The sequence below is a fragment of the Haemaphysalis longicornis genome, unplaced genomic scaffold (genome assembly GCF_048455015.1).
Source record: "Haemaphysalis longicornis isolate Haplotype H1 unplaced genomic scaffold, Haemaphysalis longicornis Haplotype H1 scaffold_1, whole genome shotgun sequence".
Lineage (NCBI taxonomy): Eukaryota > Metazoa > Arthropoda > Arachnida > Ixodida > Ixodidae > Haemaphysalis > Haemaphysalis longicornis.
In genome coordinates, this window is record NW_027526203.1 from 429,563,175 (window position 1) to 429,586,313 (window position 23,139).

Genomic DNA, 23,139 nt, shown 5'->3' on the forward strand with positions numbered 1-23,139 from the left:
TTACGCGGCCGGGCGAACAAGGGGCCGGGTTCCTTTCTGCCCACGCGGGTGGCACCCGAAGACGTGTCCCGAGCCGCCACCCGACGTGCCTTGTTTGCGACGGCCACGGCAGCAGCGGTGCACGGGCGGCCGAAAGAAAGCAGCCGCAGCTGCCCCATTTGCATCGCTCCCAGCGCTGTCGACAGGCGCGCGCACGTTCCTCCGCGGCCGCTGTCGCTTATTATTCCGTCTGTGGCATTGATTGCACTCCTTGTGCTTCGGGGTTCCTTGCGGCCTCGCCCTCCCCCCGCGCGAGCTTATTTCGTTAAGGCGCTCGCCGAGAGCGCCGCCAGCTTTGTTGAGGACATCAAAAGGAAACACGTCTCCCTCTGATGATGGAGCCTCCCCGGCAGACCTGGCTTCGATGCGCCGGAATGAGCCACCTCGCCAGCAGCACGAATGCCGGGGGAGAAACTGTATTAGAATAAAAGTCGGAGCAGCCTCGGCCCGAGAGGAAAGCAAAAATGAATAAATTAAAGATAGATGGCACCGGAGGAGCGGCGGGGACGTCCGAGGGGATAACGGCGGAAGGGGATGCGCCTGCGCGGACTTCAGGAATGAGATTAGAACGAGATGGACAAAGCTTTCGCCCCTCTCGCTGCATCTGTTTGCTTCCGGACGCCCGGCGGCCGCGCGCGAGCCTCGGCCCGGGGATGCGGCACACAAATGCAAAAGGGCCGGCTGCCCGAGCAGTAAATGAAAGCTGGCCGTGCGTGCGTCTGTTTGCCTCGAGGCTCCCTCTCTGTCCGCGTGCGTGGCAAGAAGAAACGGCGGGGGAACGCGGCCGAGATACGAATGCGAGAAGCTAAAACGAATGCCAACTCGGCGGACGTGCGCGGCCGGCGGCTCGCTCGCGGGGGCGGCGCATTGTTTCTCTCTTCTGCCGCCGCCGCCGCCGGACGCTCTGCTCTTTCCAAATGCCGAGCTTTAATTTTTTCCCCTTTTTTGTGCCCTTCGCTGGGCGCTTTCGGTTCACCGAGATGGGATTTCGGTTTTTGTGTGTGCGTGGACGTTGTCTATCGCTTCGGACGGGCCACGCTGACTGAGCTCTGTCTTCTCTGATAAGACAATGCGGGCCCGGAAAACTTCGTGGAGGTATCGTTGGCTGCTCGTCGGAACGAGTTTTAATCTCGTAGCAAGCCCGGGGCCGCAATGGTGGCGTCGCTTCCACTCGGCCCGCACGCATCTTTGTCTCGCATGTCGTTTGCAATTGCTGATGGTGTTCTATCGTAAACGCTTTATTATTTTCAGAATTCGATCCGAAATCTTCACTCCGAAAAAAGGCCACGCAGTAAACTTATTAAAGGTTGAAATATCCGTTCTTCATCTGCTCAGAAAGACTACCCTTTTCTGCCTACGTTGTTCGCCACCCTCGTGTGTTTTCAATTTGAGCAACGCAATACCTGAACTGCGCAGGCCAATCCTATCTTTGTGCTTGAATTGGATTTAATGAATTTATATTTCTGTGTCATCTGTACTGGCCAGCTCAGTTAATTTTTTTTCTAAATAAGAATAATTTTACCGGTATTCGTTATCAAAGTATCTTTACTTTGATAACGCTACCCTGAAAATCGCTGTTTCCGTGTGAACCGCACTTGTGTTTTTTTTTTTGTTCATAACCAGATATGTGCCACGGTTTGTTTAGATGTTTAGATTCCCATTTCGTTGCTATGACTTTCAAGTGAAGCGACACAGAAAGTGCTCAAAAATTTTTGACGTGGCTACTTGGCATATGCTTACACAATATTCTTTTGCGATTTATTTCTGGGACTCTGTGTGTGTTTGTGCGAGGGGAGGGGGGGGGGGGGGGTTGAGTTGCTCGCTTGCAGCAGATCAGGAGGGCAGCAAGGGTGTGGCGGTCATCTGGAATACATACCGGGAAAAGCGCTTGAAGCTAACCGTTTTCGCTTTAAAACGTGTGGGTTCGAGCTAGTTGGTAACCCATGATGAGACTTTCAAGAGCCAAATATTTAGACAGGGGGCGCAAATGGGACGCAGGGGACGTAAAGGGGACAGGGGACGTAGCGCATGTCTCTTTCCTTTACGCCCGCTCACAAAATATTTGGCGCTTGAAAGTCTTGTCATATTAGCTTGCTAGTATTTCATCGGCTGTCAACTCCGGGGCTTCATCATGTCTCTCATTTTATCCGCAACTATCGATTACTGTTTGTCTCAGTCGTTCAATGCAGCATGCCTTGAAGCAGAAACAGAGAAAGCAGTTTTCGCTGCGCATAACTTGTTCCGCACCATTTCAGCTCCTTTTCGTGATGAGTGTCGATTCGTGAGACTAGCGACGACAGTGGTGCAAAGGTGGCGTTCAGAGCGTGCCACCTCCGCATCGAGCCGAGGCTCCCTGGTGGCGGCAGCCTCGGTATGCTAATGAGGCGCATCAAGGCACCCGGGCGCGTGCCTGAGGAGCTGCGCGGCTGAGAGAGCCGTCCAAGGGAGGTGACGGGTCCCTTTCCCGGGGGTACACCTGCTAATGGCCGAGCCAATGAGATCGCGCCGCGTCCCCTTTTTCTCATCCCTCCCGCAGCCGTCGACGCCGCCGTGATGCGATTTTCTTCCCGCATCTTCCTCTCTCGACGGCATGCGACAAAGATGGCGCGCTCGCGGCCCCCTGAACAAAAGAAGGCTCGCTGCGATGAGGCCCGGGGAGGAGGAGGGGGAGGAGGTGGCAGCGTTGGCTGAGGCGAGCCGAAGAAAAGCCGCGAAGGATCGTCTGAAATATTCCCGCTAGAAGAGGCGCACTTCTCCAGCCGGGAGACCAGCTTAAACATGGCGACGACGCTGCTGCGCGGATGGGAGCCAACCGATGAATTAGAAAACGCGCCGTGAAGAATAATAAAGCAGTTTCTTTTGGAAAGGTGCGCACGGAAGAGGCGCCGGGTCGGATTCGAGCAGCTCAGAGGAGGGGGCAGCAGCGCGAAAAGCTTCTCCCGGCCTGGCCTTTTACGCCCGCGTATTCCTTTGCCACCACCATCTTTCCTCCGTCTTGCGCGCTTCGGTGTATTTATATAGTTTGAACCGAGCCCCGAATTTAGCCTCGTGCATCAGCGGCCCGCTTTGTGAGCCGCTCCCGGCGCGTGCACCGGTTCTGCGCGTCGGAGGCGCCGGAGAGCCGGCCGGCTGTGTACTCTGCCTCCGCCGCTCCCCTCCTCTTCCGCGCGCTGCCGCGCTCTCAAGCCTTCTGCGAGCGCTCAGTTTCAGCTCTACTGATCTCTTCGGAAAGAGGTCTGTACTATATGAAAAATGAGCGCATTAAGCGAGGCAGTTTGTTGTTCGCTGCTATGGGTTCGATTTTGCGCGAGCGTATATATATACCGCTGCCCTCCTGGCCGAGGTGGTCGGGCGCGTCTGCGAGGGACCTCCGAGCGCGGCTGTACCGGTGGCCAAAGAGGGGGTCTGGACGCCGGGCTGCTCGCTTCTGGCCTCGCCACCTCCTCGCCCCCTCTGTTCGTGCGTGCGGGCGCTCTTCTTCTGGAACCAAACCCTCGGAAAATGAAATTGCCAACTGTTGTCTCTTTCTGCTTCTTTCTCCTTGTTTGTCAAGAGTTCTGCATCTCGCGCGCACGCGCGCGCGCGCCTTCTCTCGGCAACTCCGAGGAAACGAATATATTGAGACTTTCGAGAAAGCAAGTTCGGAATTAAATTTTGTTTTTAGCTCCTCGCAGCTCGAGAACGCTTTTTGTTGCTGCCGCTGCCGTTCGCACGACCTTTTTTACAGCTCTAATGCGGAAAGAAGCAAAAGCGCGATCGAACTTAGGAAGCAGCTCCGGCGCTCTGAGAAATCACTCCCCGGTACTGCTAAGGAAAATTGGGATTTTGTTTGCTTTGCTACGCGTGGGACTTTAACTAATAGCTAAACAAATACCCCGTAATTATTTCAATTTTGTAGTAAGTGTATTTCTCTCTTTTTTATTTATACTGGTTATCTCCTCCTCTATGGGGTGTTTTACCTGGTGTAAGCAAAGTCAACTGGCGTTCTACTCGTTCTTGATTGATTGATTGTGGGGTTTAACGCGCCGACGCAACGCAGGCGATGAGGCGCGCCGTAGTGGAGGGCTCCGGATTAATTTTGACCACCTGGGGATCTTTATCGTGCGCCGAAATCTCATACACACGGGCGTTTTTGCTTTTCGCCTCCATCAGAAAAGCGGCCGCCGCGGCCGGGAATCGAACCCGCGACCTCGTGCTCAGCAGCGCAACGCCTTAGCCACTGAGCCACCGCGGCGGGGTTCTACTCGTTCTCAAAGAAACCAATATTCCGCTAGATCTCCAAAGTACTGTGCGAGATATGAAAAGGGCAGAAAAAAAAAATCCAGGGAAATAATGAGAACTGGTATACCGTGTCGGGAATAGAGGAAGTTGCCGGAGAGTCAAGGTACCCTGCGGTAAATAAATCTGACTGCAGACACTTGGCAGTTTAGTAGCACTATGTTCATTAAAGTCCTTTAGTACGCTCAAGATCAATAATGTCAGCAGCCATGCTGTATTTTTTTGGTATAGCACGCCGGAATTATTTACGGTATAAATATCAATAGTTTGGTACGTTGGGGGGTGCGACTCATTCGCGATATACAGGCTCATTAGGACGTTGATAGGTTCACTTTTATGGTCATGTTTACTTTCTAAAAATCTTTTATATTAAACGGATGCGGGTACCGCCAACGTCGTTTGGTCTTGAAACGTAACGTTAGGCCTAATGCCTGGAGAAGTCAACATTCAACTTATTGTACGTTAAGTTGCGAGAACCTCTTAGTCACTAAACTCCAATGCATAACTTTAGGACTAATGCCAGGAGAAAGCAACATGAAACTCATAGACGTCAAGCTTCGGGTACCTGCTAACATGGTTAGACTTCAAAACGAAGCGTTAGGCCTAATGTCACAAAAATCTTCAGAAATCGTTCACCAATACACCTGTTCGGGTATGTGCTACTACGGGGGTTAACACTACCAGAATGTTTTCACGCATACGGACGAAAAAAAAACAACAAAAAAAAACGACCAACTAGAGGCCAACAGCTTCGCTGCAAAATCGAAGACTAAATCTTTTAGTTAAAAACGCACTCACCGTAAGCCACTTCATCTTGGACGTGTCTGCCATTTTGCGCAGACTTCAGATTTGTTGAACTCTGCTGGCGTACTTGTGAGCTTGAGGTTTCTGGAAATAATTATAACAAACATTGAAATGAAAGTATAAGTTTTAGTTCTTCAAGTATCGTCGTACGGCACTTAAAAAGAAGATGCAGACAATGATGTACAAATATAGGCGGCAATGTATCGGTATAAGCAGTAAAAATAGGGTCTAGGCTCCGTAAACAGTACCTAATAAGTTAACAGTAAATTAAAAATTACTGCGATAACAAGACATTAGTGGTAAAACTTGCAAGGAATTAAAAATATATATAAACGCACATATATACGAACAACAATTATTCAATAAAAACAGTATGATAGCAGTTACACTAAAAGAGGGCATTTTTTTTGAACTAGTTATCTTCTACGCAGCCCGGAAGTTGTCAGGGTCGCTATATTAAGGCTGCTTTATAAACGCTGATTGTACACTGCGGCAACCTCAGTGGTTTAGTAGATTAGGTGCTGCGTGGGTGAGTGTGCAGTGGCAGTTTTGACTTTCGTACGTGGAGGATACATAATTGCTCATGGCGCATAAATAAAATGAACTCCGCGAGGGCAATAATTGTTGTACGTCAAGAAAACTCTGGCAGTCTAAACTGTTCCGGAGCAGCCATGGCCCACGTGAAGCGTCAGCGCATTAACCCGAATAGAAATATCGAACATGAGTTTCTGGCGCTACAGCAGCCATGCGGCCTTGGCTTTGCACGGAAAGAAATTGCAGTAATTGCAGTTCGTTCTTATCTATTCTAAACTATGCAGTTCCATAATATACCTCGTAGTCACATAAACGTTCTGATTGACTCATCGCATTCGCGAGGACTTTGTTCGTGTCCACGGCTCTCCTTTGTTGCCCTGAATGAAAAGTGCGTTTTTCTCGCGTGCATAGTCCACAAGCTTTGAACAATAAAACATTCCTTAATGGCCTTTTTTATTTCTACAAGAGCGCCGCTTGGTGCTGTAGAAAACAGCTTTAATGGCGTGTACGACATTCCGCATGGTCGGGATATTTTTTGGGTTAAAATTTAAGCATAAAATACACACTCCTAAGTGGGCTAACTTCTCGCAGAGACCGAAAAAAAAATGGGCGGCTCCTTTTTTTCTTTGTTTTCTGACTTTTTCCCGCAGTGCGCGCTTTGTATGAAGTTCGATGAGCTCGACGCCGTAAGATTCGTAGTTTGATAATGCCCCCTCGCTTCCTAATGCTTTCCCTGTGTGCGTGCTTGATTAACCGGAGCCCCGACCGAGCCTACCTTCTTTTTCTCTTTTTCTTCTTGATCATCATTGCTGGAAAAACACGACGCCGTTGAGCGAACATCTCTTTTGTGTGCTCCGCCCACCTCATGCGCAGCTCATGTAGCGAAATGATCGACCACCTAATAAAGCCTTTGTGAATTGGAGCTCAGCGCGTGCGTCACGGCAAAGCGGTGTTCGCTGAACTTTATTTCGAGGACTTTGCGTGCGTACTCCTTGTACCATTCTGACACACGCTCGCTGAAGGGATCCGACCAGATGCTGTCAGCTTGTAGTGGGGTTACAAGATTCGCGATGGCATACCTGGTACAGTTTCGTGGTACTTTATTTGCTCCCGCACAATAAGAAGCGTCTTGAGCGCCCCTGCCCCTCTCGTGTCATTATGATGCTACAAGAACGGCTCTAAAATTGGCTTGGAATTATTGCGAGGTCTTGTCATTGCAGGACAGACCCTGAAACGTTCGACCAAAATGCTTACTTCCTCGTCTGCGTCAGCTTCAAATCCTCGCAAAACTTTGTGGCCTTAAGTGCGCTATTCCGTGGTCAATTGCGGCTCACCTGACACTACACCCGTATTAGAAAGTTTCTGATTCTGTCAAACTGTAGCAGCGGAGACGTATAACAACCAGGGTAAAATGGTAGCGCGAATTCTACGGTTCTCGCAAAGGAATCGTCGGCTAAATGTCAGAGGCGGGAGGCTCCCTTCCCCCTCCTTCACCTTTCGGGAGGGAGAGGAACCCGCCCCTGCGACACCACTGCGCCATCTATCGGCCGCTCTGGCAACTTGCTCCTACTCCTGCGTGACGCACGACCTACAGCAGACTTGCGAAAAGCTCCCCCTTCAAGAGCTCCGCTATTAAAAAACTAGCGCAATGAAAGTAAATCAGACGATAGGTGTGTGCATGAAGCCTATAGATGAGTACCACATTATGATGGTCACTGCGCAGTTTTGAAAGAACGTTCAAGTGAAAAAAAATTATCCGTTTCTGTTCAGGAGCTCTTCAAACGGGCCATGAAGACTAAACACATGTTGCTGTATTAGACAGACAGGCCTGTCACAATGATATTCATGTCAATTTTATGGAAACTTCAAACAATCAACCGAGCTACCAAGAAAAACACATTGAGGGACTGGCGACTCTCCAGCCGCTTTCTCGCACAGCCCCTGTGCCGCCACTGAGATTAGTTTGTGCGATTTGCGGAGGACAACGAAGTTACCTCCCATTAACATAATTAGGTGATTTTAGTAGGGCCTCCGGTTCCATTCGATCACGCCGCTTGAATACTGGCATGGAGGTAATGCAAGTGATTTTTTAAATAAAAACGTCATCCAGGTACGGAGGTGGCATATGAGCGAGTTATAAAGACTATAACATTTCAGTTAAATAAAAGATACATGTTGCCTTCATGAAAGTTTTACTAACATCCGGTTCTGAAGTGAGACAGAATGAAATGCACGACAAGAGTTCGTATCCTTAAGGACCCGTGAAACACTTTCTGAACCTTTTTCAACATCTCAAAAATTTTACAATGTCAACAAGCGTGTCGCGTTTCTCATACTCTCTAAGAAGTGTTCGTAGGTCGTCTTCCCTATAGTGCCCCAGAACGACCAATTGAGGTGACCAAGTGCGCAAATTCAGCGAATCACGTAGCCCGTCATAAGATTTGACAAAAAAAGTGCGTGTGCTTAGGGACAACACACAAGGCGTGAATGGCGTTTTGCAGTGTGCTTTGTCCCAGCGCAGTCTCCCTTTTCCCTCAAAGTGAACGCTCGGCCACATCATTCGTCAAATTTGAACACTAGGCCACTTCGATTGATCATTCTCGAGCAATGTTGTGAAGACGCCCTACCCTGCTTGGTGTAGGAGAAATTGGACATCAGAAAGGAAAATTTCTAAGATAATTCCCAGGGCAGTGCTTTGCTTTTTGAGGCTAGAGCAGGTTGTTTGCGAACTAAGAGCTTTGTGGGGAGCCTATTCACAAAATGTTGGGGTATGCGTGACCTGCGGAAAAGAAACCGAAACTATGCCGCACATAGTGTTATAATGTGAGGGTATCCATCCAAATCTACACGAGGGAAATATTCGGCTTCCAGAAGCCCTGGGATTTTAGGGTAGCCAGAGGAAGCTAACTTCAAGGGTGTCGAGGCGACGAAAAGAAGTTAGAATGCTGGTGGACGAAAAGCAGAGAGGGGAATATTGCCTAGGACAGTGACCACCTGTGACAGGAAAAAAAAAGTATTTTGTGCCTAATGACTTTTTTGTGTCTGCTCTAAGCAGAGCTAGCATTAAACCAAGAGTATAAAACATAGGTATATCAGTCCTTTTTGGTAAGATGACATGCCATCACCCCGCTTCAAAGGGGAGACCAATAGCAATCATCATCATCAATCATCATGTGTAGGCGGTTACGAACTATCTGAACCAAATATTACTGTTTAAGCAGATGGAATAATAAAAACTCGCTCGAACAATTTTTTTTCTCTCTTTCGTCGTCCAAAAAAAAACACCTTTTTTATATTCTTCAAGGAAGAAAAATTTTTATGCGACGGCGGGACAAATTAAAAGTTGAGAAAACGGAATGGCAAATGAAAGCCGACAAAGAAACAAAAGGTAAGGAACAAAAGGGGAATTGAAGTTCCCAACGAAGACAGCGTTTTCGTTCCCCCTTACACCCGACTACAGTGGGCGTCGAATAACCCCCAGCGGCACACGGCTACACTAACGCGGAGGAGGAGGAAACAACTTTATTGAGACCTGCAGATGAGACGTGGCCTAAACGTCGCGTCGGTCTGCCGCACGTCGCCTGCTACCTCTTCATGCTGAACCTCCGAAAGGTTGCCTGATGCCACACCATTCCGCACGTCACACGCTGCGCAGCGACATAGCGAAACTCAAGGCCGTTGTTGCGCACAATTACAAGCGTCGGGGTAGTACTCCCATTTCACCTTCCCTGCTGGTCTCCCTCTGTGATTGGACATTCATCATTAGCAGCGAGAAACGTGATTATAGAGGGAGATTGAGGGCAAGGGGAAAATCTGACTTGTAGCGTGGCGTTTGTAGTTCTATTGCATCTTAGCACCACTGTATTGGCACCAATTAGGTAATACTCAAACCTATATTGCACAAATTCAGTACTTAAATGACACCTTTACCTCTAAGACGACCAGATTAAATTTCTAATTTAGACAAATTCGTGTTTATTGAAGGGGTTATTTGTGAATGCGAACAAGTGGAATTGCTTGGTAGAAAAAACACGGTAAGATTGCGATATTATTTTTTCTCTTACTTAAAAACACTTCTTTACTAGCGTCCAAAAAAGCATAACGGGATGTTTTATTGATAGAAAAGGCGACCGGTTCCTGTTTCTGGCACCTTAAACATTCAAACGACTTTGGCACACCAAAAACACCATGAGAAGGCTATTACCACATTAACGGGGCTCTGACACTTCCTGCCCCTTTTATTCATAAATTGAAACTAGAAGAATGCTTTATATTGAGGCTTATTTGGGATAACATTTCTGAGTTTCGTGACGTCGTTCGTATGGATAGTTCTTCAGGATAAATTATTTGAAGATTCAACGGCACACACACTGCTTTATAAAATTTTTACTCATTTCTGGAATGAATGAATGAATGAATGAATGAATGAATGAATGAATGAATGAATGAATGAATGAATGAATGAATGAATGAATGAATGAATGAATGAACGAACGAACGAACGAACGAACGAAGGAACGAACAAAAGACAGAATAACTGTGTCTTGTTTTGTTATAATTGAAAATAAGTAAATGTGAATGACACTGTGTATCTTACTTACAAAGCTACCACTAATACAACTAGTTTTTATACTGGGATAAAAGCATGAAGTTTTTTATAAAGAATTGCCAGGTATGACCGGCGCATTTCGCAGTGCTTCCCTCACGTTTCTTGGGTATGTCATGATGGTCTCCTCGTTTTCATGTTTTATTATTCCCTTATATGCAACCCACTCACTCTTCTATTCGATGCCGCATTTTTATTTAATGTACATTTCCTTAGACGAGTCATGTTTTCCTGTTGTTTATTTCTTCCAGAATCCCACGCATTTGGCATCTGCATAGACATGACGAGAGACAAGCCAAATCATGTTTCGCGCGCAAAACAAGAAACCCCTCTACTTCTGCGCTTCCATTCTTGATTGCATGTTTTGATTTATCTGAAACTCCGTACCTTTTCAAAGACCTTTCCTCATTTCTTCACTTCTTGCGCCAGGTACTCGGCGAAGCAGTCACTGCAGAGGTAAGCATGTCGTCGCAATTGGCCGATTGCAGCTTCCCCACTTCGCATGCTTAGCAAGTTGGCTTCTCCTTCCATTGACTCTCTACGCAGTGAAGTACCCTTCGACGGAGGCGCAAGTTGCCGCTCACGAGCAGGACCACCCCTTATTTCAGGCAGCTCCCAACCTACTAAACATCACAACAACGAGAATGGGCTTTCAAAGCTAAAAACTACATATTTTATACTGCACAGTTGTTCAGCAAGCAAAACACAGGACATCGCCGAGAAAAAAAAAATCATTTTGTAGTCGCGTGTCCGTCCCCTCCATTTTTATGTGTGAGCGTCGGTTGGGGCGCAGTGCGGAGGATATTTGCTTCACCGGGCTGGCAGCCAGGAGAAAACTTTTAGCGCGTGGTTTTCAGTTACCCAGAAAGTTCTCAAATTCTCTGTTCGCCCAGCCTGCATTTATATTTATGGAAATAAAATAGCTCCTGCTGCACAAGCTGTATCTGATTTCTTATTTACCCTCGGCTCTGCTTGCTTAGGAAATGCCAGGCTTCGAGGACACCCCCTTTCTTTCGTCCTTTTGAATCAACGTAATAATGCTGCTGGTTGAACTCCTTCCCTCTTATGTCTCGCTCGGCTTTCTAAGGTTTCTTCCCATCGTGATGGATATTCTTACAGTTCAAGAAAGAGTGATGGTTCCTCGAGAGAAAATTATCGCGTAGCGCACAGCTTTAGCTGTGTCGCAAACGCTGGACTGTCAGAAAATACTTTTTCTTTCCATTAAAGGGCTGAAAAATGCGTTACCCGTAAGTAATTTCCTGAAGTGGTGCAGCGTCTTATCGTTACTGAGCTTCAAGCCTTCGTTTTTTCTTTTTTTTCGCGGAAATACCACTGCGCTAAACTCGCAACTGCCGACTTAATGGGAAGGGAAAGCTCCCCAAATTCGGCTGCAAGTTTAATGCACTGGAATTTGATCAAGTATTCTGTATACGACATCAGGGGGAAGAGAACCAATATTTACTACATACAAATTGCAGTCTTAGAGAGAAGGCACAGCCGCTCATATCAACATTACTCAGTTAAGAAAGCACGGTTAATTGAAAATAGCAGCGCAACTAAATATTATTGGAAATATATTGTTTGTGTTCATTTCATACTAGTTGAAATCCAGTATACTATATTTCAACGGTAATGCGGTAATGCGGAAGAAAGGCAATGCAGAAGCTTCCAAGACCAATATTTTCTGTGCCGAAGGTATCTACTACTCTCACGAGAGGAGGGCTCAATAATGCACGCTTATACACTTCTTATATGCACGCTTATGCTTTTTATACACTTCTATTCTGTAGGATATTTGTCTTCAGCGCACCTCTCGCCATCTTTCGCTATCTTTCAAGTCCGGAGCACAGCTTTCGCGGACACAAGTAATGTCCAATAAAATTCAACAGAATATTTTTTTTTCTTTTCTAACGCTGTTAAGTTCTCGCGCGGTTCGCCAATTTTACAAAAATAACCTCGAGGACAACGCCCACTTATATATCTTCTCTACCCAGCATGCCATCACGACAATTTTGCTTGCTAGTTATAGCAGCGTTAAGCTAGTGATAATGCGCTGTCAGCATAGCGTTGCAGTTAATCTGATAGCATTCCAATATTGCTAACTACCATATGAGAATGAAGACAATTTTTTATCAAATTGATCTCCTGGATTGTGCAATGAAGTCACAGAAAAAAAACTGAGCTCAAAGCTCTGGAACCATGGATAGTTGTCTGTCAATGTGCAACGCTGCTCGCCCAGCCGCCGGTGGGCCCCTTGAAGGCTCGTCTCTCCTGTGCGCCCAGCATGTCTCGCCCCGCGGCGCAGAAGTCACCGGCGCTCCAGAGCACTCTGCACGGCGCAGAACACCCTACGACGTTCAATCTGACAGCTAACGGCGTTCAATTGTTCATTAATACGTTCGAATTCACAACTATAAGAAGTCTTAAGGGATCCTCCGAGTTTTTTCAGAGATGGTATTGTTACGGGAAGCCAAGGGGGCGTGCCGCATAGCTTTGTGGGGCCCATCACCGACGAAGACGACACAGTGGGTGGCACGGACTCGTGGCTCGAGCCATCATGGCCGCTTGTAAATAGATCCATTAGCTGTGCGGCACCATCGTGTAAATACATCGCTCACATCTTCCACGCTTCGTCGCATTTGCCTCGCTGCCACGTAACAGTATTAACGCCCTTGGCACCTGTGACCCACGCTTTGCAAGGTTCAGCTCAAACAGCAAACAAGCTTCTTATTGTTCATAGGAGGAGGGGTGGGCGCGGAATTTCTAGTGGAATAACATAGAAAAGGGGAGCAACTGAAGCCTTAAGGAAGTGCCATGTCGATGCGAGAAGTTGTGAACATGAACTTATCGCGTACGGAATGAACCATCAAGATAAAAATTTGTCTCGCGTGATTGCGTGTCCACGCAATGACTTATTACGTAGCTACAGCTGCAGCTACGTGAAGTTCAATACAACTCGGCGCAGGTGTCTCGCCCGCTGTGGGTCTACACACAGCCACACCGGCGTTAGGATCTGTTCTGGCATAAGGCAGCGCCCTGCAGTTTTCTTTCTTCTGGGAGGTCACTGCACCCGTTTCTGGGAAATATCGGAAATTTTCGCACGATAATTTCAGATTAGCGTTGTTGAACGCAGTAAAAGGGGACGAAGAAAGTCGCAGCAGGAGACTCGACGTGCACATACAGAACCACAGCAACTTCAAACAAACAACTAGAACGTCATTATACTGGCTGACATTTTTTTTTTCTATTCCTTGAGAACTGTCGTGCGAGACGCACTTGCGAGTAGCTTGCGATCTACCTGGCCGGAAGCTGCACCTTTGGTAGATTGGTTCACCTTTGGGGACGCGTGTCGCGAGGAGCAGTACCGGAAGCCGCGTATCGCTTTAGCTTCCGGAGCGGCCCGCGAAGAGCTTGTTAGGCCTCGCCGCGTGCTCAAGGCGCAGCACGCGCGCCCGTGCTCCAAGACCCCTTCCCCCCCCCCCCCCCCCCCCCCCCCCGGGACACGCCCCTGGCGAGACGCGTTCCACGCGCTTCATCGCACGCTAAGGCGAGGGAGGCATTTGGATAATGAGCAGAGGCCCGAAACATGCCTGCTAGCGACTCCACCCCTTCGACTCCTCGAGTCCTCCCTCGCTTCCGCGACCGCGAGCGACCAATGACACGGCGCCGCCGTGCTCCGTCACGTTTTGGCCCGACACGCTAACGAGACCGCCGTCGCGGCTGACGTCGCCAAGATTTGGGAAGCGAGCGTAATTTAATCAATCATAATAGAAGGAGAAGGGGAAGCAGGGGCGCCATGTTTAGATGACGGCGACAGAGGCGACTGGCGGCACGGAAGACCTGGCACGCAAAACAAGCGCACAAGAAGCCGTTAACTCCGCCTCCTCTGCGGCAGCGATGGCAAAGAAATACACGATCCAGGAAGTGCCAAAGAATAATGGCAGATTCTCGGAGCGCGGAGGGCAGGAAGACAAGCAGGCTGGCTGGATGCAGGCAGAGCATCTGCCCTAAGACTCGCCCGCGGAAAAATCTTTAAAAGCAGAGAGGCGTCGGTGACTCTCACGCCGGGGCGCCTCGCTTCTTGGCCCCTCCTCGCCTTTAAAGATTTTTCTTCGTTAAGAAAACGCCCGGGTCCGCGCAGTCACCATATTCCGGCACGTCTCCTCTTTCCTGGCCCTTTGAGCTCGCGCACCCTCTTTCCAACAGGTCAGGGCGGCCGCTTCCCTCCGCCGGGCTTTTAAAAGCCTCCTCTCCCCTCGTGCGCCGCCGCCATCTTCCTGGCGGCCTTATTTTCTTCCGACACCTTGTTAGGACGCCGACGTGGGCAAGGATGCGGCGGGAGAGGAGCGGGCTGCTCTGCATCGCCGCCGCAGCGCGCCCACGTGACCTCCAAGTGCCGACGAATGGGGCGCATCAACGATGCACCTGCAGTATCGCGCGCAGAAACGAGGGGAAGCCGAGAATGAGGAGGAGGCAGAGCGGGCAGGGACGGGGGAGGAGGCCTCCCTCTGCATGCGTCGGCCGCAAAAACGCAGGCTACAAAGAGAGCGCGCCCCATCCTCATCTCCGTCCTCCACTCGTGCGTCGTCGTCGGGCTTGCTTTCTTCATCTTTCCTGCCGCGCTTCTTTCGTGCTCTCGCGTTCTTTTGTGATTTCCTTCCTTTCTTCCCTATCGCTGCCTCCCGCTTTTCTCATTATAAAGAATGGAGGATTGGCAGAACTGCAACAGACAGCAGCGGAGGCTCTCTGGTGAAAAATAAGGCGAGGAGGATAGAACGTCTTGCAAGTAGAACAACAAGAGGAACAGAGATCGCGCAAAGCATACAAAAAGAAGAGCCTCGGGGACGAAGAAGAGCGGCGAAATGAAAATGCGCCGTCAGGACGGCCGCGCGCGAGCGCTCGCGCAGCGCCGGAGGTGGAAGAGGAGAGGGAGGGAAACTTGATATTCCGGGCGAAATCTTAAATGGGATGGATGGAGAAGGAGGACGACGCAAATGGAAAGAGTGCCGGGGACAGCAGGAAGCCCGTGGACGGGGGAAGGGGCCGCCGCCAGCGGGCGCCCGGCCGATGCAGAGTTGCGTGCCGCATCTTATTGTTGCGCAAGAGTGAACATTCCTGCATTCCTATTATTACTGTTATTACGGGTTACTATGATTGGGCCCCGCTCGGGGTCCATTGCGACTTCTTGTTTTCTTTGCCCCAGCCTCCTGCGAGCGCCTCCCTCCACCCATCGTCCGCCCTTTTCCTCCGTCTCCTCCCTTTGTGCCTTGTAATTTTCTCTCCTATCTCCGCTTGTCCGTCCTCGTGGCTCTGCACCGGCGCCCGGGGAGAGGAGGGACAGTCTGCGTCTTCAGCATCCCCAAGCGATGGGTATTCGCGCCTCCGTGAATATTTATAATGAAGCCGGCTTCCTTACCTCGGCCTTTCTTATTTCCAAGCTCCTCGATTGCGTCTCTCTTCCGTTCTCCATGCCGCCTAACTCAGTTTAGCTGCGCATTCCTCATGGGTCGTTTTGATTCGGGCCACCATGCTGTTTATTGTGTGTTCAAATAACAGCGAGGCTGTTTTTTTATGTTCACAGTGAGACTCTCACTCAAAATCATTGTACTTTACCTTTGTAAACGTAACGTGACAGTAGTCAACGGAATACTTGTGAAAAACTTCAGGTCAGAAACGTTCTGCACCAACACGATGATGAACAGCTGATTTCATATTGCCCCTTTTATGGGAAAATGTTCCCTTGTATCCATGAAGCGTGACAAGTAATTCTGGAGTTGTACTATTAAGCGTAAAAATTATGAGTTTGTTGACCCAATAAGTGAAGTCGTCCCGAAAACAGTATTTATACTTGAATCTGGGACGTGTACCCTGATTACTGAGAGAGAGAGAGAGAGAGAGAGAGAGAGAGAGAAAGAGAAAGAGAAAGAAAGAGAGAGAGAGAGAGAGAGAGAGAGAAAGAGAGAGAGAGAGAGAGAGAGAGAGAGAGAGAGAGAGAGAGAGAGAGAGAGAGAGAGAGAGAGAGAGAGAGAGAGAGAGAGAGAGAGAGAGAGAGAGAGAGAGAGAGAGAGAGAGAGAGAGAGAACAAACTTCCATTTTACGCAGGACGTAAGTCCAGGTCAGCACTAGGTTGGCTGACTGTAGGGTTTAACCCGCCGACGCAACGTAGGCGATGAGGCGCGCCGTAGTGGAGGGCTCCGGATTAATTGTTACCACCTGGGGATATTTAACGTGCGCCGAAATCACGTACACACGGGCGTTCTTGTTTTTCGCCTCCATCAGAAAAGCGGCCGCCGCGGCCGGGAATTGTACCTGCACCTCGTGCTCAGTAGCGCAACGCCTTAGCCACTGAGCCACCGCGGCGGGTCAGGTCAGCACTAAGTGATTACTGGGACGACACAGTTGTCCCTGAACAAGAAGCTTAGTTGGTGATTGTTGCGATCGCATCAGCGGGACCTAAGGCAACAGCAAACTGAGAGCATCTTGTACCTCCAACTTGATTAAAACCTTGCGGGGAATTCTGTTGGAGACCTCAAGTTTTGAACACTTTAAGTTAGTGAACTCGTGATTAGTTCCAAATAGTGAGATACATGTCTCCGGACGTGGACTGCACCACACACATGTGGGCGGAACGAGTGCATTAAAAGGGCAATGTATTGAGTTGCAAACATTATCTCACTACTGTACCAGATCAAAGCATGAAATCGGGAAACTACGTTCAATATTTTGTATTCTACAAAAATCATGGGAGGTCCCGCCAGCGGTTTTACCTTGGGTCCTCCCAGTGCCTCTGTACACACTCACGTTTCATGTTCACGCTTTGTAAATGAAATTCAATTCAATTTATACATATATATATATATATATATATATATATATATATATATATATATATATATATATATATATATATATATATATATATATATATGTGTGTGTGTGTGTGTGTGTGTGTTTAAATTTTTTTTTAAACATTTTTTTTAATATACAGAAGAAAGAAAGAAAGAAAAACACGCGCCCAGAGTGGGGACCGAACCCACGCCTTTCGATTACATGTCGAATGCCTTACCAATTCGGCTATCTGGGCGACTATGTTCTCCTTCACTTTCTAGGCTATTTATATTTACTAGAAGTGTATCTGACGCTTGAGGGTGGTAGCCAGCGCCGCTCTGACTGCACGGGGAGAAGGGGACCTTCTTTTCAACCCCCGGGGCGTGACTCGAGCGTCTACAGCCTGTCATGAGCGGGTAACTGGCGGGAAGCCCTCTTATGCTACCTAGGCATCAAGGCTGCCAGAACCGAGACCCTCGCTAGGCTTTCGCAGAATAATATAGTAAGGAAATGAGGGGCTCGTTGAGGACATACAGAAAGATAGGGCAGCAGTCTACAACGCCAAAGGAGGCATAAGGGTGTGGTTAGGCTGTTTTCTTTTTCACTACGATTAATGAAGTAAACATTTTTTTTTAATATACAGAAGAAAGAAAGAAAGAAAAAACACGCGCCCAGAGTGGGGACCGAACCCACGCCTTTCGATTACATGTCGAATGCCTTACCAATTCGGCTATCTGGGCGACTGTGTTCTCCTTCACTTTCGACATTCGACATGTAATCGAAAGGCGTTCGACATGTAATCGAAAGGCATTCGACATGTAATCGAAAGGCGTGGGTTCGGTCCCCACTCTGGGCGCGTGTTTTTCTTTCTTTCTTTCTTCTGTATATTAAAAAAATGTTTACTTCATTAATCGTAGTGAAAAAGAAAACAGCCTAACCACACCCCTATGCCTCCTTTGGCGTTGTAGACTGCTGCCCTATCTTTCTGTATGTCCTCAACGAGCCCCTCATTTCCTTACTATATTATTCTGCGAAAGCCTAGCGAGGGTCTCGGTTCTGGCAGCCTTGATGCCTAGGTAGCATAAGAGGGCTTCCCGCCAGTTACCCGCTCATGACAGGCTGTAGACGCTCGAGTCACGCCCCGGGGGTTGAAAAGAAGGTCCCCTTCTCCCCGTGCAGTCAGAGCGGCGCTGGCTACCACCCTCAAGCGTCAGATACACTTCTAGTAAATATAAATAGCCTAGAAAGTGAAGGAGAACACAGTCGCCCAGATAGCCGAATTGGTAAGGCATTCGACATGTAATCGAAAGGCGTGGGTTCGGTCCCCACTCTGGGCGCGTGTTTTTCTTTCTTTCTTTCTTCTGTATATTAAAAAAAATGTTTACTTCATTAATCGTAGTGAAATAGAAAACAGCCTAACCACACCCCTATGCCTCCTTTGGCGTTGTAGACTGCTGCCCTATCTTTCTGTATGTCCTCAACGAGCCCCTCATTTCCTTACTATATTATTCTGCGAAAGCCTAGCGAGGGTCTCGGTTCTGGCAGCCTTGATGCCTAGGTAGCATAAGAGGGCTTCCCGCCAGTTACCCGCTCATGACAGGCTGTAGACGCTCGAGTCACGCCCCGGGGGTTGAAAAGAAGGTCCCCTTCTCCCCGTGCAGTCAGAGCGGCGCTGGCTACCACCCTCAAGCGTCAGATACACTTCTAGTAAATATAAATAGCCTAGAAAGTGAAGGAGAACACAATCGCCCAGATAGCCGAATTGGTAAGGCATTCGACATGTAATGGAAAGGCGTGGGTTCGGTCCCCACTCTGGGCGCGTGTTTTTCTTTCTTTCTTTCTTCTGTATATTAAAAAAAATGTTTACTTCATTAATCGTAGTGAAAAAGAAAACAGCCTAACCACACCCCTATGCCTCCTTTGGCGTTGTAGACTGCTGCCCTATCTTTCTGTATGTCCTCAACGAGCCCCTCATTTCCTTACTATATATATATATATAGTTCTTCTCAAAGCTTTCCGCCGATGCTTCTTTGATAATAGTGTGCCGTTTTCTCGCACCATCGACCTCGCGATTTTCTTACGAGGGCTAAATTTAGCGAATTCCTAGCATGCTTAGGCTCTACAACCCAAATGTGAGCAAACGAAAAGTCGATAGCAGGCATTTAATGGATAAAACTCAAACTTTTGAAGACTGATGTAGCAAGAAACCACTCTAAGAAATACTGTGGCGTCATAACGGTATACCTGTTGTGGAGTCCGTGAATAGCGCATGGTGTTTTCTTTTCTGAGGCGCACTGCAGATAAACAAAAGCTTTAGACTACCGCCAAATTGTAACATAACTCATCACAGGGTTTAACTGTGCAATGGGCCTACGCATATTAGATTTTAATCTGTCAAAGTGGTGAAACAATGTTTGCATCTCCCTTCAGGTCCCCTTCACACCATGGCTAGCTAAATTGTATCAGCTAGTCATGGCGTAACGGGATGATTCGACCTAACCTTGACGTAAAGGGACAACTAGGTAAAGCACCATGGCGTAAGGCAGAATTAAACCTAAGCTTGGTTAAATTGATTATGCTCCATGTATTTATCCGCCATCACACAGCTCCCCATGGCATTACTGTATACGCGTGTACATAGCTAGATAATAACCAAACATGCGTAGCTGACACAGATGGACCTTATGAATAGTACAATTAATAATATAATTATGCAATACTCACAATACAGAATTAAACAGTGCGAAAAATGCGTAATCAAATAAACAAAGAAAATAAAAATAGCTTGATAAAACACAGGAATTGACATTTTTACACCTTAGAAATTTCCTTCGGGAAAATCAGACTTTTTAAAGTTGATAGGCGGCTCTCAGTGGGGATAAGTTGCAAGCATAGCGAGGGATCGGTTCTCGATGCCTTGAGGGTCCGGCCTGGCAACTACTCCTGGCACGACAAAGATGCTGAAATCACGACCGCGGGTTAAAGAGACCAGGATGACAGCAAACATCTTTGTTTCGTTTTGAAAAACTTGCCTCTGACAGCTTGCTGAACTGCGTGGCAGTTCCGAAGGACGCCGCTGTTTTTACAAAAAAAAATCTCGAGCAATGACAAATTTTTAAAAATCCCTCTACGTAACATCACAATGGTGAGAACCCAAAACAGAGTACTCAGTAAATGAAGAGCGGGCGGCTCGATTAAAACGGAACCACAGGCGCCAATACAACTGCACACTCATAGGCGGCGACCTTTTCTGAAGGCCCCAACGTGCGGCTTCATAGGGGCAATGCCAGAAAGTGGCCGGGGAGTCGCCAGCCTTTCTTCTGTCTCCCATAAAGTCTACCTTAAAATTATGTGAAGTGTACGTTAAAATTACCCTATTGTTACTCTGACGGGGCGATCCTTCGGATGAATCAAACTTGTATTTTGTGGCAACCTCATAGACCATTTAAAGATATGACCCCATTTTCCCCGTCTTGCCCTTCACTCTTAACTGCGATAAGCAACATGCCTAGCGAGTACTTCAGTTCTGGCAGTCCTGGCGCCACAGGTAGCATAAGAGGGTTTACCCGCCAGCTCATGACAAGTCGCAGAAGCTGAAGCCTCGTGCCTCGGGTTTTAAAAAATGCCACCACCTTCCCGCGAGCGAACCCTAAGTTGATGCGAAGCATATCGGAGGTTCCGAAACGTTCCCGAGATTGGCTATCCACCAAATAAAAGAAAATGACGGAACTCCGGACGGCGCAGCGTGACTCAACTGAAGCAGCAACTGAGGGAGCGGCGCGCGGACCGGGTTTATTATATAGAGCAGATGGAGTGGAGATGAGGAGATGAGAGAGGAGACGCGCATGCGCGCTTATCGCGCAGCTGCGGTGATGAGTAGCGCGCGTGCTATCGCACAGCTGGCGTGGAGAGGGGGAGAGGAGGAGCAGCGCGCGCGCTATCGCACAGCTGGCGTGGAGAAAGGGAGAGGGTGAGAAGCGCGCGCGCTATCGCACAGCTGGTGAGGAGAGGGGGAGAGGTGCGGATGGACGGACGACAGACGACGGACGACGGAGCCGAGAGCCGAGAGCAAGAGATGCTTTGCATCTAAAAGAAGGTCCCCTCCCCCACGAGTCATCGGAGTGGAGCTGGCTGCTATCCCTTAACGCTACTACCTTTAACGCTACTACTGAATTTGCTACTGCATGCCCCTTAGTTGGCTACTACCCACACATAGATACACCAGAAAATAGAGTGAAATAAAGACACCACCGCAGCTCGATACGTACAGCATCGGTTTCATTGCCCCAAATGTTGCGGACTCAGGAACGACAGGGGCATTAATGTGAAGCATTCTTTATCTATGTCCTATCCGTCTGGCCTCGTTAGAAAAGAGGTAGACCGCACCGCATGAGCACAGAGGAGCGAAAGTTGGCACTCCTTCACATTCGTACCCAGTCTACGAAGCAGTGAGCTGCCCGAGAGAAAACGACGTTGTGTATCTCCTGACCGTCGCCGGGAAAACCGCGAGAAGCAAAGGCGTCTACAAGAAAGCGGTGATCGGAATAAGACTGCGCGGCCTCGATATCATCGAGGAACTTGAGTTGATACTTGAAAGGATGTATGAAGTTAGGCGTCGTCGTGTGCCTCAGCACCACCGACCACCTTCCCGTTGCCTACTTCATGAAACATTTATGTAAGAAGCGTTCGCAATGTCGTGCAGTGTACTATACTAATGTTAAATTTAAAAGATTAAAAGGACAGACGGAGGTTTCAATGTTCAAGACAGATTTACATGTAGCCTATCTAGGCAAAGCACACGCCATCGTTAGTTTCTATTCACGATGCTTTGTTGCATCGTGGACAACCAGCCTAGTTGTTTCTGCAATATTTTTGACAGAACAGCTGTTTAAGCTTTTAGTTCCGCCGTCGAGCGTTACCACAAAAAAAAATTCAAAGAAAAAATAGCGAGCGCACGTCAGCGTGCGCCTCGTAAGGAGCGCCCGGCGTCGGCCAGCTCGACCTTTAAGAACACTCTGCCCAGCGTTCGGGGCGGGATCTTTCGCGCTCTGTTCTTCTTACCAGTTCACGTGCGTTCACGCCTGAAGTGGGTAGCACAGACGCCGAGTTCGTGCTACAGGCGCCGAGTTCGCGAAGCCGGTTGCTGCGGGTTCTAGCGCATGCTAACGCGGTCCACTTTGGGAAAGCTGTGAAAGGCTACGGACAAGACGATCCGGGCCTGCCAGTCATGGAGAACTTTCAGCGGCAAGTTCGGAAATCCGTGTGAGGTGCAACAGCCGGTTCTCCGACGAAGGGGGAGGGGCCGCCAGCTCTGCTGTTTCTCCAGCCTTCCACCACTAGTGCAAGCTGCGCCATTTTTTTTCTCCATCTTCATCATTTAGTAATATCTTGAGTTATAATTTTCGCTAAAGAAGGACAACCCTCTTCAATTTGTACTTTGCTTACCTCCGTGAGTCTTTTTTTTTCTTTTTTTTTTGCAAATTCATCGCTCGTAATTATTTGGTACATGTTTATAGGTTTTGTAGGCTTAATGCGAGAGGCACTATGAGACAGTAATGGCCAGGCGACTGCTCCCTACACCTCGTAAGCGCTCTACTGATGGACTCAGGTTTGAATCTACCTGGGCTGTCGAGACGGCGCAAACTACAACCACTAAATCCCTAAATGCCTCAAATACTCGTACACATAATAAGGCAGAAAATGGACTAGAATACAGACATCTTTCTAGATCCATTAGTAGAGTAAGGGGTGCGCTATCTGAAGGCTCTGGGTCGAATCTCAGCCAAGGTACACATTTTTCTCAATTTTATTATTATTTTTTTTCTAACATTTAAAAATTATTATTTTCGGACAAAAAAAAAGGCCAAACTCAGTTTTCCACGTTACTATTCGCTAACTTCTTACCGCTCATTTTACGCCTTCGCGGAGCCTGGGCACGCCGCAGAAACATGCTCAAACGTTTCGGCAACGCCGCCTGCAAATTCGGCCGGGCCTCTCGTTGGTAGGTAACTAGAAAACGGACACTGCCGGCTACAAGTGGCGCCGATTTC

The 23,139-nt window shown here is 48.4% G+C and overlaps 1 long non-coding RNA gene across 1 annotated transcript in view; it reads right to left on the minus strand.

Moving 5' to 3' along the window:
• Window positions 1-23,139, minus strand: part of LOC144155706 (uncharacterized) — a 435,813-nt gene that overhangs the window by 118,812 nt on the left and 293,862 nt on the right. Inside the window, exon 2 of the long non-coding RNA XR_013319611.1 lies at window positions 5,116-5,205. This is a non-coding gene — a long non-coding RNA (uncharacterized LOC144155706). The remainder of the gene's footprint in view (window positions 1-5,115; window positions 5,206-23,139) is intronic.